Source organism: Lissotriton helveticus, chromosome 1_1 (assembly GCF_964261635.1).
Source record: "Lissotriton helveticus chromosome 1_1, aLisHel1.1, whole genome shotgun sequence".
Taxonomy (NCBI): domain Eukaryota; kingdom Metazoa; phylum Chordata; class Amphibia; order Caudata; family Salamandridae; genus Lissotriton; species Lissotriton helveticus.
In genome coordinates this window covers 337,306,938-337,322,495 of record NC_136057.1, presented here as the reverse complement: position 1 = coordinate 337,322,495, position 15,558 = coordinate 337,306,938, and the positions used below count along the sequence as shown (strand labels likewise).

Sequence of the window (15,558 nt, the reverse complement as noted above, 5' to 3'; positions counted from 1 at the left end):
TTCAAATCTAAAGTGCCCCTTTTTGCATTTTTAACTCAGAAAGATACAATGTTCTAGACATAGCAGCAATGTACTTGTCATTTTCTTTTCCAATCAGTAGGGTCCCTAGACCAGCATTCTACACAGTGAGGCACTATATATTTTTTAAGTTCCCTGTATACTTTGAGGCTTTTTTGGGAGTCATTTGTTTTATTATTCCACAATCTAGTAGGAATATGGGGTGCAATCTTATATCTCAAAAACATTTAGGGTAATCTTCACTGAAATCCTAAACACCGAATTGATCCATCTATGGGGTGCCTCCTGGAGCTTTTTTACATAATATATACATAATACTTTCTTTTATAAATAATTTTTAGTTGTACTGGCCAAATGTATTTTCTATAAAAATCTAAGGGTTACCTTTTGAGAAAGTGAGGAGAAAAACAAAGGTTGAAGAACTAGCATTGCTTCTTTAGGGAAGGGTACTCTTCAAGTATCCCATCTTATGCAGTCACTGAAGGCTGCTCTAGGTTTTTCCTAGCTTGCCATAGGAGCACTTCCATGAATTATCCTAGACATTTGCCCAGGACTGATTACCAGCCCTGCTGACTCATTAATATACTGCAAAGGACAGCGCCTGTTCTACACTAGAATGACTTCCAGATAAGTCATACCCAAGTAATGGGGAGTTAGGCTTGCTCCAAGTGATATGCCAGAACACACACACACTATGCTCTCTATAGGATAGGTAGTGTTAGGTTGGAGTATCACTAGGATTACTACAATAATTATAATGGTTGAATTAATCATCTTTTCACCATTCTTGTAATGCTGGTAACATTGCTTTGTTTCCTTCTACTAATAATTGCAGCTCATGTATTTACACAAGAATCCAACTGCTTTAATAAATACTGAAATGCCAATTTGAGTATTTCTTGTATCTCCCTCTGGAAGGGTAGATCTGTTTCCACTATTTACCTGGGGGAATTAGAGTGGTTATGTTCTGAAGTTGCAGACACCATCCGGTATCCTGCCAGGTTTAGGGGTCCAGATGGCGCACTGAGCTAGCCAGGAATCATGCCAACATATTCCGATTATATGAGTGGACTCAGTCCCCATATTTTGACGCATAGGTTGTCCAAACACAAAGCCCTACTTAATTTGTAGGAACTGTACAACAGTGAAAACGTAGGCACAGTGACAAGGCGTGATGAAGCAAAGTACAAGGAGACAGGACAGTAATGAACAATGTTTGTCTGAAGGTTAAGAAGCCCCAATAGTGAATTGGTTGATAAACAAGATAGACTGAAAAAAATACATTCAGTCTGGGAGCCAATGGAGAGCTAACAAATAAATATGGGGCTGCTGGAAGCTGAATCCAAACCAGTCATGCAAAATCATATGCAGGGATGCCACTGCAAAGTGGGTTGCTATAGAGCAGGCAACAGTTACCAGCAGCCATATTTTCAGACGCTATACTTACACGTGGTGGGTTAAAACTGGTAAAGCAGACGAGGAGCTTTGCGCGCAACCAAGATGGCCGCGTGAGCCTAGGGCTCCCGAGACTCTCGTAACCTCCCGCGTCTATCCTGTCCTTCATTGATGTTTTCGTGAAGATGGACCACGAGTGAGGCGAAACCTGCTTTCAGATTTTGAATCGGACCCCGGGAGCCGTAGTTACGGTGCTTAGAAGAGTGCGGCCTACGTCTCCGTGATGCCCGGCTGTGGAGTTGGCATGGTGCCCGGACCGTAGTTGAACAATATCGGCTTGAGGGGGCTGGGACGACAGGTCCGGTTGCTTTTACTTTCGGTTTTGCTTCCAGAGAGAGCTGTGACTGGAAACGTGCCCACCCCTGAGGACGGCCGCCCAGTGTCACCCACAAGTGTGATTTTCATCGTCTTGCCGAGTTTGGAGGACATTCGGCCTGTGCCCTCTGGCTGGGGCTGCCTCCGCCCGAGGAGACCAGGGGCCGCCATCTTCCTGTCTCGTCTCTCCTATTCAAGTTAATCTATCTCCCGCAATGACGGGGAAACCAGAGGGTGAAAAGAAAGAACCTTAAGACCACTCGACGGGGTGGCTATACCCAAACTAATCTCATGGATCGATATGCCCAAGCTAAGGGATCTCCCGGCGGATCTGGTAGGTCGCAGGAAGACACGAGAGATCCACCGACTTCGGCTAATGAGCTGACCCTGCAAGATGTCATGGCCGCTATTGACGGGATTAAATCCTCATTAGGGCAACAAATGGAGACTCTCGCCCATAAGCTCGATACTTTGGCGATTGATGTCAACCTGATCCGCACAGACCTGGCAAAATTAATGAGAAGGTCAAATCTCTGGATATCAAGACTTCTAGTCTGACGGGTGATGTCGCTGACCTACAGACGGAGGTCCGTCACCTGAAGACTACCAGTGATCGCCTTACACATCGTCTGGAGGATTATGAAGAGAGGGCTAGGCGGAAAAATGTCCGTATTATTGGGGTCCCGGAGAAGGCGGAAGATCCAGCAGCTGACCTCTGTTGAGAACCTTATTGTTGGTCACCTCGCACCTAAAGGACTGAGTAAGTTCTTTACGGTTGAATGGGCTCAGAGTTCCGGGCGGCAAACCGAAGTTGGGTGCCCCACCGCGGCCTATCATTGCGAGAATTTTCAATTTTTGTGATAGAGACGCTATCCTGCAGGCCTCACGGATGGGTGGACCTACAATGTTTGAAAAACACAAATATTAGCTTCTACCAGGACTTCACCCAATCGGTCCAGAAGCAAAGACTCGGTTTCCTGGGGGTGAAGAGAGGACTGCGTGATATGGGACTCAAATATGCCATGCTTTTCTCGGCCAAGTTGAGGATCGAACATGCTGAGCGGACTTATTTTTTTGATCGACCAGAGGTGGTGGCCAACTGGCTGGACACTCTACCGAACCAACATCCGTCGGAGGAGCAGTCAGGCAGAGCGGAGGGCGGACAGGCGGAACAAGAATAGTCGCCGGTTGCTTGGTTCCTGGGGTCTTTCGTGGACCTTGAACTGTGGTGGGATAATCCTGACATGTGATTTAATGTACATTTGGGGGGTTGCGGGGCTATTGGTGGGTCTTTTTTCCTCCTCTGAGTGTCTTTTTGTAGTTTAGTTAAATGTGGGGGCGACAGGCACACTGCAAGTTTGGGTGGCTTTTTAGTCTTACGCAGGGGTGCAGGGTGGGGGGCTTTGTAACAGGATGTTGGTGGGGGATGGGAGGTTCTGTTGGGGTGTGTGTATGTTTTCATGCAAGGTACCGTATCCTTAGATCGTTTCATCGAAGTGTTAGGTTCTTTCTGGGGATGGATCTTCTTTCTTCTTCGGGATGGGGGCTAGAGGGCTGAAACTAATGAGTTGGAATGTGAATGGGCTGGGGGATAGGATAAAACGTGGGGTGGTGTTGCAACTGTTGAAACGTTTCTCCCCTGATGTGGTCCTTCTTCAGGAGACGCACTTGATTGGCAATACTTGTCATGCTATGAATAGGAAGGGGTATCGTCTGGTCGCACATGCTGGGTTTTCCTCCGGCTCTAGAGGGGTTGGAATCCTCATTAGGAATTCTCTCCCACTGGAGATTGATTCCACGGTTCTCGTTGATAGAGGGCGCTACGTCGCTCTTACGGGTAGATGGGAGGGCCGCACCCTCTCCCTGGTTTCGGTATATGTCCCCCCTGGCCTGCAATCGACTACTTTTGCGGACTTGGGGCGGGTTATTCTCGCTCTCCCTGAGGGTCACTGCTTCTAGGTGGTGATTTTAACGCAGTCGTTTCCGGTGTGGTTGATCGACACCCGCCCAGGGATCTAAAGGGATCGCAGAACTGGCTCCATTGATTCCTTGACACTTTAGGTCTGGTAGATTGTTGGAGATTGTTACATCCTGCTCAATGGCAGTATACGTTTCATTCGGACGCTCACGGTAGCCTCTCTAGGATTGATTATGTTTTGGTACCGGCTGCGCAGGCTCTTTCTATCACTGAGGTCAAGCATTTGGCTTGGGGAATTTCTGATCATTCTCCACTATGGCTTCGGATGGAGTTAGATTCCGGGTCCGAGGGACGGGTTGCCCCGATTAACCCTTGGTATCTCCAAAACCCTAAACCTCGCATTGCTCTGGTAAAATCTCTTGAACTGTAGTTTTTGGAAAACGAGGGTTCTGTTTCGTCAGCGGTATCGCTTTGGGAGGCTTTCAAGACCGTCCTTAGGGGTCAGGCCCGGTCGTTGATAGTGGGTGTTAAGAAACGGAGAGATGAGGAGGTGGTTAAGCTTCAGACAGAGATAGCGGACTTGGAGCTTGACCTGGAGCGGGGGGTCACCCGTGCCAAGACCCATGTTCTGCGACTAAAACAACTTGAGTACAGGACATTGGTTACTGATGCGGCTAAGGCCATGAGTAGGGAGTAGCAGGGACGTCTGTATGACGTGTGAGACAAAGCTGGTAAATTGATTGCGTGGCAGGATAAGAAAGATCGAGCTAATCGGGTGGTGCCTGTGATAGAGACGGCTGCTGGTGCTCGGATCTCTGACCCTAAGGAGATCGTTCAGTGTTTTGCAGATCACTTCAGCAGTGTACTCCTCTGTGTCGGACAGGCCGGAGGAGGACTCGCATCTATTGTTGCGTGATATCGCTTTACAGCGTCTCTCTGACGTCGATAGGGACCAAATGGACGCCGCAATAACAGCTGATGAGGTGGCTCTTGCGATTCGTTCCTTGCGTTCGGGGAAAGCAATGGGTCCCAATGGCCTGCCTATTGAACTGTACAAGTTGCGCCCTGACAAGATGGCTCCCTATCTCCGAGATATGTTTCTGGAGTCTCGGGAGTGTGGCTCTCTCCCCCGTGATCAGCGTTTAGCAACCATTGTGGTGATCCATAAGGAGGGGAAGCCGAGAGATAAGTGTACGTCGTACCGACCTATATCCCTTTTAAATGCTGAACCGAAGATCCTTGCGAAAGTATTGGCTAACCGATTGATCACTTATTAGCGAGTTGATACATCCGGATCAATCCTGTTTTATCCCACATAGAAACACCGCCCTGAATCTTAGGAGACTGCATGGTGTTCTCGCGAGAGCTGCGACGTTGCGTGAGCCGGCCATCTTGGCGTCGCTGGATGCCACGATGGCTTTCGATACCGTGGAATGGCCATATTTATGGGCAGCGTTGGCTAAGTTTGGGTTCGGATCCCGTTTTATTGGCTGGGTGAGGCTACTCTATGAGGACTCCCTAGCGCAAATTGTTGTCAATGGCCGAGTCTCTGCTCCGTTTGGTCTTGGGAGGGGAACTCGTCAGGGTTGTCCTTTGTAGCCGCTCTTGTTCGCCCTAGCTCTCGAGACCCTCGCCGCGTGGATCCGGTGGGAGCCCTCGATGACGGGTATTCGGTGGTCTCCTGAGTTTGAAGATCGCATCTCGCTTTATGCAGATATCTTATTGTGTTTGACTTCGCCCCGGAAATCACTGATAGTATTGTGCGGTGTTCTGAATTCATTTGGTAGAAACTCAGGTCTAATCATTAACTGGACCAAATCCTATCTATACGTCCTTTCAGGTGATGTCCCTCTTCTTCCAAATAACTGTCCCATCCAGATTGCGCACACGGGGTTTAAATACCTCGGTATCTATACTTCATTGGACCCCACAACTCGGTATGAACATAATCTCCTCCCTCCCTTGTCTAGATTGAAACAAGATGTCGCGGGTTGGCGTAAGCTTGCGCTTTCGCCGCTTGGTCGTGCGGCCCTCTTTAAAACGATGTCTCTGCCTCGTTTTCTTTATGCTCTCCAAAACACCCTTGATGTAGTTCCGGCTAGCTATTTCCGTGCAGTCGAGGGTCTTCAAAAGGAAGTTGATTTGGGATGGTAGACCTCGTATTGCACTTGCTAAACTGACGCTCCCGTGGTACGACGGGGGAATCGCTCTCCCTGATATAAAACGTTACTATTGGGCCTCTCGATTGGGAGCCATTAACCATCAAATGGCAAGTCATTGACATAGCACATGTACCAGAAAGAGGGGGAGATATTTTACAAATCTTACAGAGACGTGAATGCCACTGGATTGATAGAATTGACTATCAACCAGGGCTTCAATACAGCTGAGGAGTGGCGGGGGTTTGTGGCAAATCTGGTTTAGTAAACATGCTTTAGAAAATGTAATTGGAATAATTGCTATGAGGGGTAAAGGAAATTGATTAGTTGTGCATGAGTCATTGGGATCGTTGTGGAGAAAAAGGAACATTGTGGCTTTCATGGAACTGAATGCATAATCAGACAAAATTGCCAATAATACAGCATAGTATATTAAAAACACGTCCAGAAAAAATACGGATGAAGTATTGTAATATCGCTAGATTCACTGATCTGCCATAGTATACTAAGCCAAAACATTGTACTGAATGAAATATGGCTCTGGTGAAAATGCCAATAGAATTGAATGTATGTACTGTATTGTTCTTGAATAAAAGTATTGGCTTAATGAGGTAAAGTATGGAAAAACATTACCACTAGCAGGTTCCTACACGACTATACACCACTTCTACTTAGCTTAAGAACAGATACATTGCTCTATCCCACAACCGATCACCTCTGACCACACCATTAGCAATTGTTTTTTGAAATTACGTCCCTCGGGCCCCAACGCCATGCCACCAGTACACTATACTTTTGCCATATTACACGATTAATGTGGCCGATATGGATACCCAAAAGAAATGGAACATGGTAGCTCACTGCACATTATCTCGTAATAAGACTTGGACTAATATCCTTGCTCCCTTTGGAAAATGGGCCTACCAGTTCCCGCGAAGTGGAACATGTTTTAATGTGATTCAACTATTTTAAGATAAGCTGGATGCCGCCGCAAACTGTTAAAATGCAGTACACTCTAATTAAGCAGTCAATACGAGCAAGATCCATACAAACAGCCCGTATCCCTTAACCGGATAGAATACGTCATACGTGGGGGATGCCGGCTGCATTGCACGGCAGCCTACATGCACGCGGCGATGACACCGGCTGGAACCAGAAGCAGCTGACAGCTGAAATAGTTCCCGACAACTCGGGCCCACTGTCATTGAACACAGGCGAAGGCTGACTGACGCTGTCCTTCCACCACACTCGGTGAAAGGTAGGTCATTTAACACGGCAGAGAAAACCTAACTTGGGGCAAATAACTTAATTAATTCCCTTGCAGGATTGAACATAATATGGGGCTATTAGTTTATCTTTAACTTCGCCCATACCAGTTTTTCACAATAAGGGTCGCGGTATACCCCTAAGCGGCCCGTACCATCTACGGGGTTGTTGGTAACATATATTGACACACGGCTAATAATGCCTAATCCTAAGCGGAACCGTGCTCAAATATGCATAATTTTACATCACTAGAGTGGGAACATAATTAAGCAAGAGCTGAAGAGGCCAGGCGCCCTTGTTCGCTTCCAATTACTTCAATAATCGAGCAATATGGGAGGCCCCCATTTTAGACAAAAATCCCACACAGACTTAATTTAAATTAACCTAAGCATACCCTTTTACCGGCAGCAATACCACCGCATCTTCTTCATCTCCTTAATCTAGAAATCACCCGGGAGATACGGTCATTGCCATTGAGCAACCGCAACAACTCCAAATTAGATGTATGGATGAAAACATCTGCGCACCTCGAAATAACCTCTGTGTATGTGAAGACAGCCATCGTGCTCCCACGCAGAACTGCTAGATACACGCCCTTAATAGGGGTAAGTGAACTGTTCAGTGTTCATTCAACACCACTGCAACCACTAATGCTGCCCCTGTACCCCGTGGTGCATACCTGTCCTAACTAGGACTCTACTTATTTTTGTTTTCCTATTTAGAACCCGGCTGGGTTGCCTAGTAAGTACTTTTAATTCACCAATACACAGTTTGCACCAACTTCACTGTTATTCTAGCGGATACAAAGAACAGGTAAAAATCCTTAACTATCCAACATTTTATAACAATATACTCCACCTTTACAATAAAATAGCTTCTAAACACATATCGTTATTCTTCCCAGATGTCCCATATCATATGTCTTGAAGAGACCCTATACTCATGGTAGGGTCGAAACGCCGTCGACAACATAGAGAAGCGAACCCTTGAACACAGCATTCTATCATTGTATAGATGTTATGTAATTTATTGAAAGGAAGTGGTCGCTTCTATGAACAACAAATTATTGAAACTTTGCACATTTTTTCACACATGCTACCTTATTAGTTTGGTTCATAATTTCACTGGGGACACTTATGCACAACTGTAAATAACTTTTTGCTTTATGTTTGGAACTATTTACTGCAACTGTAATTTTTCAATACAACTTATTGAATAACTAGAAGGGTCTATTGGTAGTTCTTTCTCCTTGACATCTCACTCATACCCTGTTGTTATATACGTATTTTACGGCCTTCCTCAATCATTATCCAGTATCGAATTCACAGGAGCCATTGTTCTTGTTTAAATAATTTAACGCTGGAGTAGGCCTTTAAAAGCCTGTATAGCCCGTTACAGCAGGCTATAAGGCTTTATTATAAGCTATTTCTGTGCACCCAGTCACCTAATATAAAGAAATGAGTTAGTCAGTGAACTGTAATAACTTATTATGGCTGAGTTCTGACATCCAATAACAAAAGGAGAGGTAGGGAGAATGAGGCACTCTCTTAGTCCCCGGTTAGTTATACAAAAACAAGAAAAGAGAGGTCGGATCAAACACTTGATCAATCTAAGCGTAAACTATACAGACCACAGTTCAAGGAGTCAACACAAGATTAGATTATCACATCCGATTTGGGTGATAAAGAAAGCCCTCACACACTGACCTAGTCAGTGTCATGCTTCATCATCGGGCCCCACCGACAGAGGCCGAATGCCTCTGCGGTGTGCTACGACGCCAGAAAGACTGCGGAGCAGGTTTTTTTTGTGTGTGGAGGGCGTGCTCTTGTTTACAGTGAAATATTAAAAGTGCCTAGAAAAGGGTATCGAAAAAATATATTTAATAAATGATCCCTGAGGCACAAAATAAAGAGTATTACGTGTCTGTATTTATATGCCAAGGTTCAAGGTTGGTAAAATACAGAATATACTCAATTTCTTCCAGTCAACATGTTTCAGCCATAAGGGTGGTATATTACCGTGGCATTCTTCAGGACTATACCCCGGCGGTATGGGCTCTCTAATCACCCACCCTGACCTGGGGACGTGAAAGTGAAAATAAAGAGTGAAAAAAGTGCATAAAAATTAGTGGAAGAGTAAAATACTCGATTCCAAAAAATACTCCGTAAATTTGGAGTGTCACTGCACCTGTAAAGTGAAAAAAACACACAGACAGACAGAAGACAAACATGAACATTGTTAATATGAGCCTTCCTGAGTAGTCATAGTGCTCCATGAAGTGTGGCTCAAGTGGTATTCCCAAAGTAAGCATAGATTTTATGCACCATCCAAATAGCCCCTAGAGGATGATAGCAGATATCTCTGGGAAGTGATGTGCTAGAGGTGTGCTATTTACAAGAAAAACGATTAAAATGGGGGATTTAAAAACGCGAATGCGTGTACTCCTTATGAAGGGATCAATGGACCTAAAAGGTCTGTGCCCCTTCAAATAGGTAATAAAAGGTACATGTCTTGGTTGGTTCCTCGCTCTCTTGAAACCTTTGCTCAGGATAGGTGCCGGATACCCTCTGTCTTTAATTTCTCAGTGAGGCTCAAGGACTGTTCTTTGAAGTCCGAGAGGGAGGTGCAATTGCGCCTAAGTCTCAAAAATTGCCCATAGGGGAGGTTTTCCTTCAAAGGGCGTGGGTGGAAGCTACTGAACTCGAGGAGGTTGTTTTTTGCGGTAGGCTTATGATGTGTCTTAGTCATAAGGCTAGTTCCTTGCACCGAGATCTCAACATCCAGGAAGACAATCTCAGACCTACTCTTGGTGTTTGTGAACCGCAGATTCCGGTCTAGAGTGTTGATCCAGTTGAGAAATAGATCGAGATCAGTGTCATTCCCAGTCCATAGTAACAAAATGTCATCTATGTAGCGCTTCCACAGGAGCATTGAAGAAAACAGGGCGCATACGCGACCGCTCTGCTTAAAAACAAGTCTACCGGCCCCGTTTTTCTATCTTCGGGGTCCGGTTTGGAGGCCATAACCAGGTTGACCAGCGGGTCGAGAGCGCTGAGGGCGTGAGTAACGACGATACACAAGCCGCTGCTCCTTCTGTCATCAGAGCTAAGTACCTGGTCATGTATAGGCTTTGCCAATGTACCATTTCTTTCTGTTCTTAGGATGTGCCAGGTCGCTCCGACCCCCTCCCGAGACCCATGGTGCTAGTAGCGCCCTTTTTGAAAGTGAGACATGTACCTTTTATTACCTATTTGAAGGGGCACAGACCTTTTAGGTCCATTGATCCCTTCATAAGGAGTACACGCATTCGCGTTTTTAAATCCCCCATTTTAATCGTTTTTCTTGTAAATAGCACACCTCTAGCACATCACTTCCCAGAGATATCTGCTATCATCCTCTAGGGGCTATTTGGATGGTGCATAAAATCTATGCTTACTTTGGGAATACCACTTGAGCCACACTTCATGGAGCACTATGACTACTCAGGAAGGCTCATATTAACAATGTTCATGTTTGTCTTCTGTCTGTCTGTGTGTTTTTTTCACTTTACAGGTGCAGTGACACTCCAAATTTACGGAGTATTTTTTGGAATCGAGTATTTTACTCTTCCACTAATTTTTATGCACTTTTTTCACTCTTTATTTTCACTTTCACGTCCCCAGGTCAGGGTGGGTGATTAGAGAGCCCATACCGCCGGGGTATAGTCCTGAAGAATGCCACGGTAATATACCACCCTTATGGCTGAAACATGTTGACTGGAGGAAATTGAGTATATTCTGTATTTTACCAACCTTGAACCTTGGCATATAAATACAGACACGTAATACTCTTTATTTTGTGCCTCAGGGATCATTTATTAAATATATTTTTTCGATACCCTTTTCTAGGCACTTTTAATATTTCACTGTAAACAAGAGCACGCCCTCCACACACAAAAAAAACCTGCTCCGCAGTCTTTCTGGCGTCGTAGCACACCGCAGAGGCATTCGGCCTCTGTCGGTGGGGCCCGATGATGAAGCATGACACTGACTAGGTCAGTGTGTGAGGGCTTTCTTTATCACCCAAATCGGATGTGATAATCTAATCTTGTGTTGACTCCTTGAACTGTGGTCTGTATAGTTTACGCTTAGATTGATCAAGTGTTTGATCCGACCTCTCTTTTCTTGTTTTTGTATGAGTTCTGACATCACAATGCCTGCTGCCAAAGACAGCAGCTGAAGGGAAAGAGAGGTCAGGTCATGGAGCATAACTAAAGCTGCCATCTAAAGAGTGAAAAGTGAGTATGGCTTTTCTTTCTTATGCACTGTTCTTCTAGCCACACAATGACAAACAGAAAGGAGATTTTTATAGCATTATATTTATTTTTGTACGCCTTAGGCAATTATAGAAAAGTTAGAATCTGTCTACGTTTCTACACATTCCGAGCTACTGCACCTTTAAAAATAAAAAATAAACTTGTTTTAAACGGTCGTTTTTTAAACTGATTAAAATATTTTTTGCAACAAAGATCTAACAGACTTGTTGACGTGAAATGGTCACAAGAATATGCTAACATTCGCCTTAAAACGAGCTGGAATGTGAATGGCATTTTCCGTTTTTCTGCAAAAGTTGGTGCACGAAGAATCAAAGACATGGTAACTATATACAATGCCAAATCTGCGCTTTATGGTGCCGGTATTTGGGGCCACTACTCTGAACAGTCTTTACAGCAGGATGAAAACACATTTATTAAACGCCTGCTGCGCGCCCCACCTTCGGCCTCAACCGTAATAATACACCAGGAAGTGGGTCTAAAATATATTTCAGATTTGGCTGGCCTTCGTCCCCTTTTATTATGGTGCTCCATTTGGGCTAAACCTGAAACAGCTTTTACTCAAAGTATAATAAGAGATTGTATTAAACTCGACCACAATTCTCGCATTCCGTGGCTGAGATATATGTGCCACTGGTACAGTCTCTTATTTAAACGTGATATCTTTATTGATCTTGATTATGCAGTTTCCATTTCTAAAAAGATCTTTAAGAAGCGTTTTCAGCCCATAAAAATGAGAATAAGGGAATCTTAACCAGGTCTCAGCCCACTGTTGTATTTTATAAAGAACTTAACCTTACAACTGGCTTTCAGGCATATTTGAAAGAAGTAACCATGCTTTCCCACCGATTCGTCTTAACACGTTTGCGGTTAGGGATTGTGCATCATTTAGTGGCCTTCCCGGAAATGAAGAGAAGCACGAGCTTTGTATGCCCATGCGACAATACATCTATGCAAAGTTCCTGCCACTTTTTATTGTTATGTAAATTTTACCATTTCTTAAGGAAATTTTTATTTGAAACCATTGTTTTTAAAACATAACGTTCGATCCACCAAAAATGCCATGAGGCTGTTACCCCTGCTTGAAAGCCCCGATGCCTGTTTTTTTACTGCATCCTACATTTTAAAATGTATCTCTGCTAGGAAATCAAGTGTACTGTAAAGATATTTACTTGGGAAGTCCTTGTTTTTAATGAATATGCACTTTATTTTGCACCAAATGTAATTAAGGATATAGATGGCGATTAGTAGCGCTTTTTGGAACATTTGTATACAAGACCAATAGTCGCAAATGTAACTACGCACTGTTTGCACTACTCACCTTATACTTGACACTTTAGCGTATTTTGCACGTTTTATATACTCAATAACCACTATGCTGCTATTGTTAATTTGATTACTTAAAATGTACTTTCTTGCCATACTATAACTTTGATAAAGAAGAATCATATGTACAAATGTATTGACCAAGCATATTGCATGCTATAAGCACAAGGCATTTTTTGTATATATTGCACTGCAACTGCACTTTGATAACTTAATTGTTCTGGCTTCGTTGTTCAGCCTATTATGCAGTATGTAATAAAAAATGTAATTCATGTTTTATGTATGCTTATATGGATGTTTTTATACTCCGAATAAAGCTTTGAATTGATTGAGTTAGTCAGTCAACTGTAATACCTTATTATGGTTGAGTTCTGACATCACAATGCCTGCTGCCAAAGCCAGCAGCTGAAGGGAAAGAGAGGTCAGGTCATGGAGCATGGCTAAAGCTGCCATTTAAAGAGTGAAAATTAAGCATGGCTTTTCTTACTTCTGCACTGTTCTTCTAGCCACACAATGACAAACAGAAAGGAGATATTCTTAGCATTATAGCATTATCTGGGAATGTCGTGAGGTTGCTGCCTTCTGGAGTGGGGTACATGATGTAATGAAGGAAGTGAGGGGGGTTTCCCTCTTACCAGAAGCTAGGCGATGTTTATTGAATGTTTGGGAACCCACGGATTATAACGTAGCCCAGACGCAATGGGCGACCCTGGGGGCCATGATAGCCAAGCGCGACATTGCTCAATTATGGGATCCCAATGACCACCTACAGTTGAAATATGGAAGGAATACATGGATTGGTGCATGTTCAGGGAAAAAACAGTGTATTTGGCCCGGGGTCGGCCCCGGAAGTGGTGTAGAATATGGGGACCATGGAATACTTACCGTGGAGATATTTGTGCACCGCCTATCACAGATAATACTGATGTCCCACTTTCCCCCTGACCACGCATTCTGACTGCTCTATTGTATGTGCATTGATTTTTCCTCTGTCCTCCCCCCTTCCCCTTCCATACATGGATTGCTGATTTCATTGTATTGACTTTTCCTTCCCCATTTGAATTGACACTTTGTGTAATATATTCTTACCTTGCTGTTTCTATATTTTTCAATAAAAAGAAATATATAAAAAAAAAAACTGGTAAAGCATGCCTTGCAACTTTCATAACCTTGTCTATGTACAAGCGCATCTCTATTCCTTGGAGATAGCACATTTTCTGTGGATTAACCAACAAAGGGGATAAAAAAAAAAGTGGTAAAGCATGCCTTGCAACTTTTATAACCTTGTCTATGTACAAGCGCATCTCTATTCCTTGGAGATAGCAAATTTTCTGTGGATTAACCAACAAAGGGGATAAAACACAGATGTTGAAAATTACTGCTAGGGAAAACAGTGTATAACCATGGCCCTTTAAAAAAGGTAGTGTGGAACTGTCGGCTCTTCACTTAAAGCACAGAGTACCTTAGTAGCAGGTAGTCAAACAAGTCACAGAGGCAAGCAGGGACGTGCAAGGGAGCAACAGCATGCATATTCAAACGACTGGCAAAACCAAAATGTCGGGGTTGGCTGCAGGCGTCTGGTTTTACATGTCTAGGTTTGTGAATTGCTTTTGTACAAATGGCTACTTTTTGTATGTTAGTGCACATTGTGCAAGGGCAGAATGCCATTGCTTAGATATTTAAGCTAGTGGCTGAAGTGGGCTGATTGCAATGGTAGGCTGACATAAATGTGAACGACACCCTAACAAACCAATGGATGAAGAGAGCTGGACGTATTTGTAAATATATATTTGTGGAATTCTGCTATCCACGTTTAAAAACAGATCTATAATTTCTTTATCAGAACATTGGAATGTGGAGCACTCAATTGAATACAATGGAGTGCTGTGTGCTTCTACAGGACGGTAAAGGCCCGCAGAGCAACATTCCAATGTTGTTTTTGTTCACAGCTATTGCTGTGAACAAAGGCCTCTCGGAGCTCGAGGGGATTTAAACCCCCTTGGGCTCCGAGACGCCTTTGTTTCAATTGTTAGAGCATTCTGCCCTCCAGTGGCAGAATGTTCTAATAGCCTTATAGCCCTTCATAGCTGGTCTATACCGGCTAATAAAGTCCTGCTCCCTTGTTAAAGACCCGAACCGAAGGCTCAGGCCTTTAATGCTGGAGTAGAAAAGGAAGACAAGGGGATCCTACTCACAAAGAACCAGGGTAATGAATTATTTAAAGAAGAACAATGGCTCCTGTGGAATCGATATTGGATAATGATTGAGGAACATATATATGGATTACGTAGAGCAAACATTTGTCTTGAGTGAGACTAATCCTCAACGGGCCAATATTAAGTGCTGGCACAGATATCTGGATGATATCTTCCTGATCTGGGAAGGGAGTGAAAATGACTTCCATAACTTTGTACTCTACTTGAATACAGTGCAAGTAAATTTGACTTTCACATCCACTCTACATAGATCCAGTATAGTCTTCTTGGATTTGAATATCACACACAAGGAAAATGAAATTTACACTTCTCTACAGAAAACTGACTGAACGTAATACTTTGTTATCATACAAAATTCAACATCCCAGGGCACTCGGGGATGGATTACCCTTTGGGCAATTTCTACGCATCCGTAGGAATTGTTCCCTAAAAGAGGACTATATGCGAGAAGCCGTAATTTTGAAAGTCAAGCTACTATCTAGGGGTTAGCCCAATAGACTGGTTAAAAAATCATTGAAGCAGGCCTGGTATTGCCCGCGAGAGGAACTTTTGAAGCCCAAGGTAAAGAAAAAG

At 43.9% G+C, this 15,558-nt stretch overlaps 1 protein-coding gene across 1 annotated transcript in view; it reads right to left on the bottom strand.

Annotated features, from left to right (window-relative positions):
- The window catches only part of TRIM24 (tripartite motif containing 24), a 1,142,914-nt gene that overhangs the window by 440,065 nt on the left and 687,291 nt on the right, over window positions 1-15,558 (bottom strand). The window lies entirely within an intron of this gene.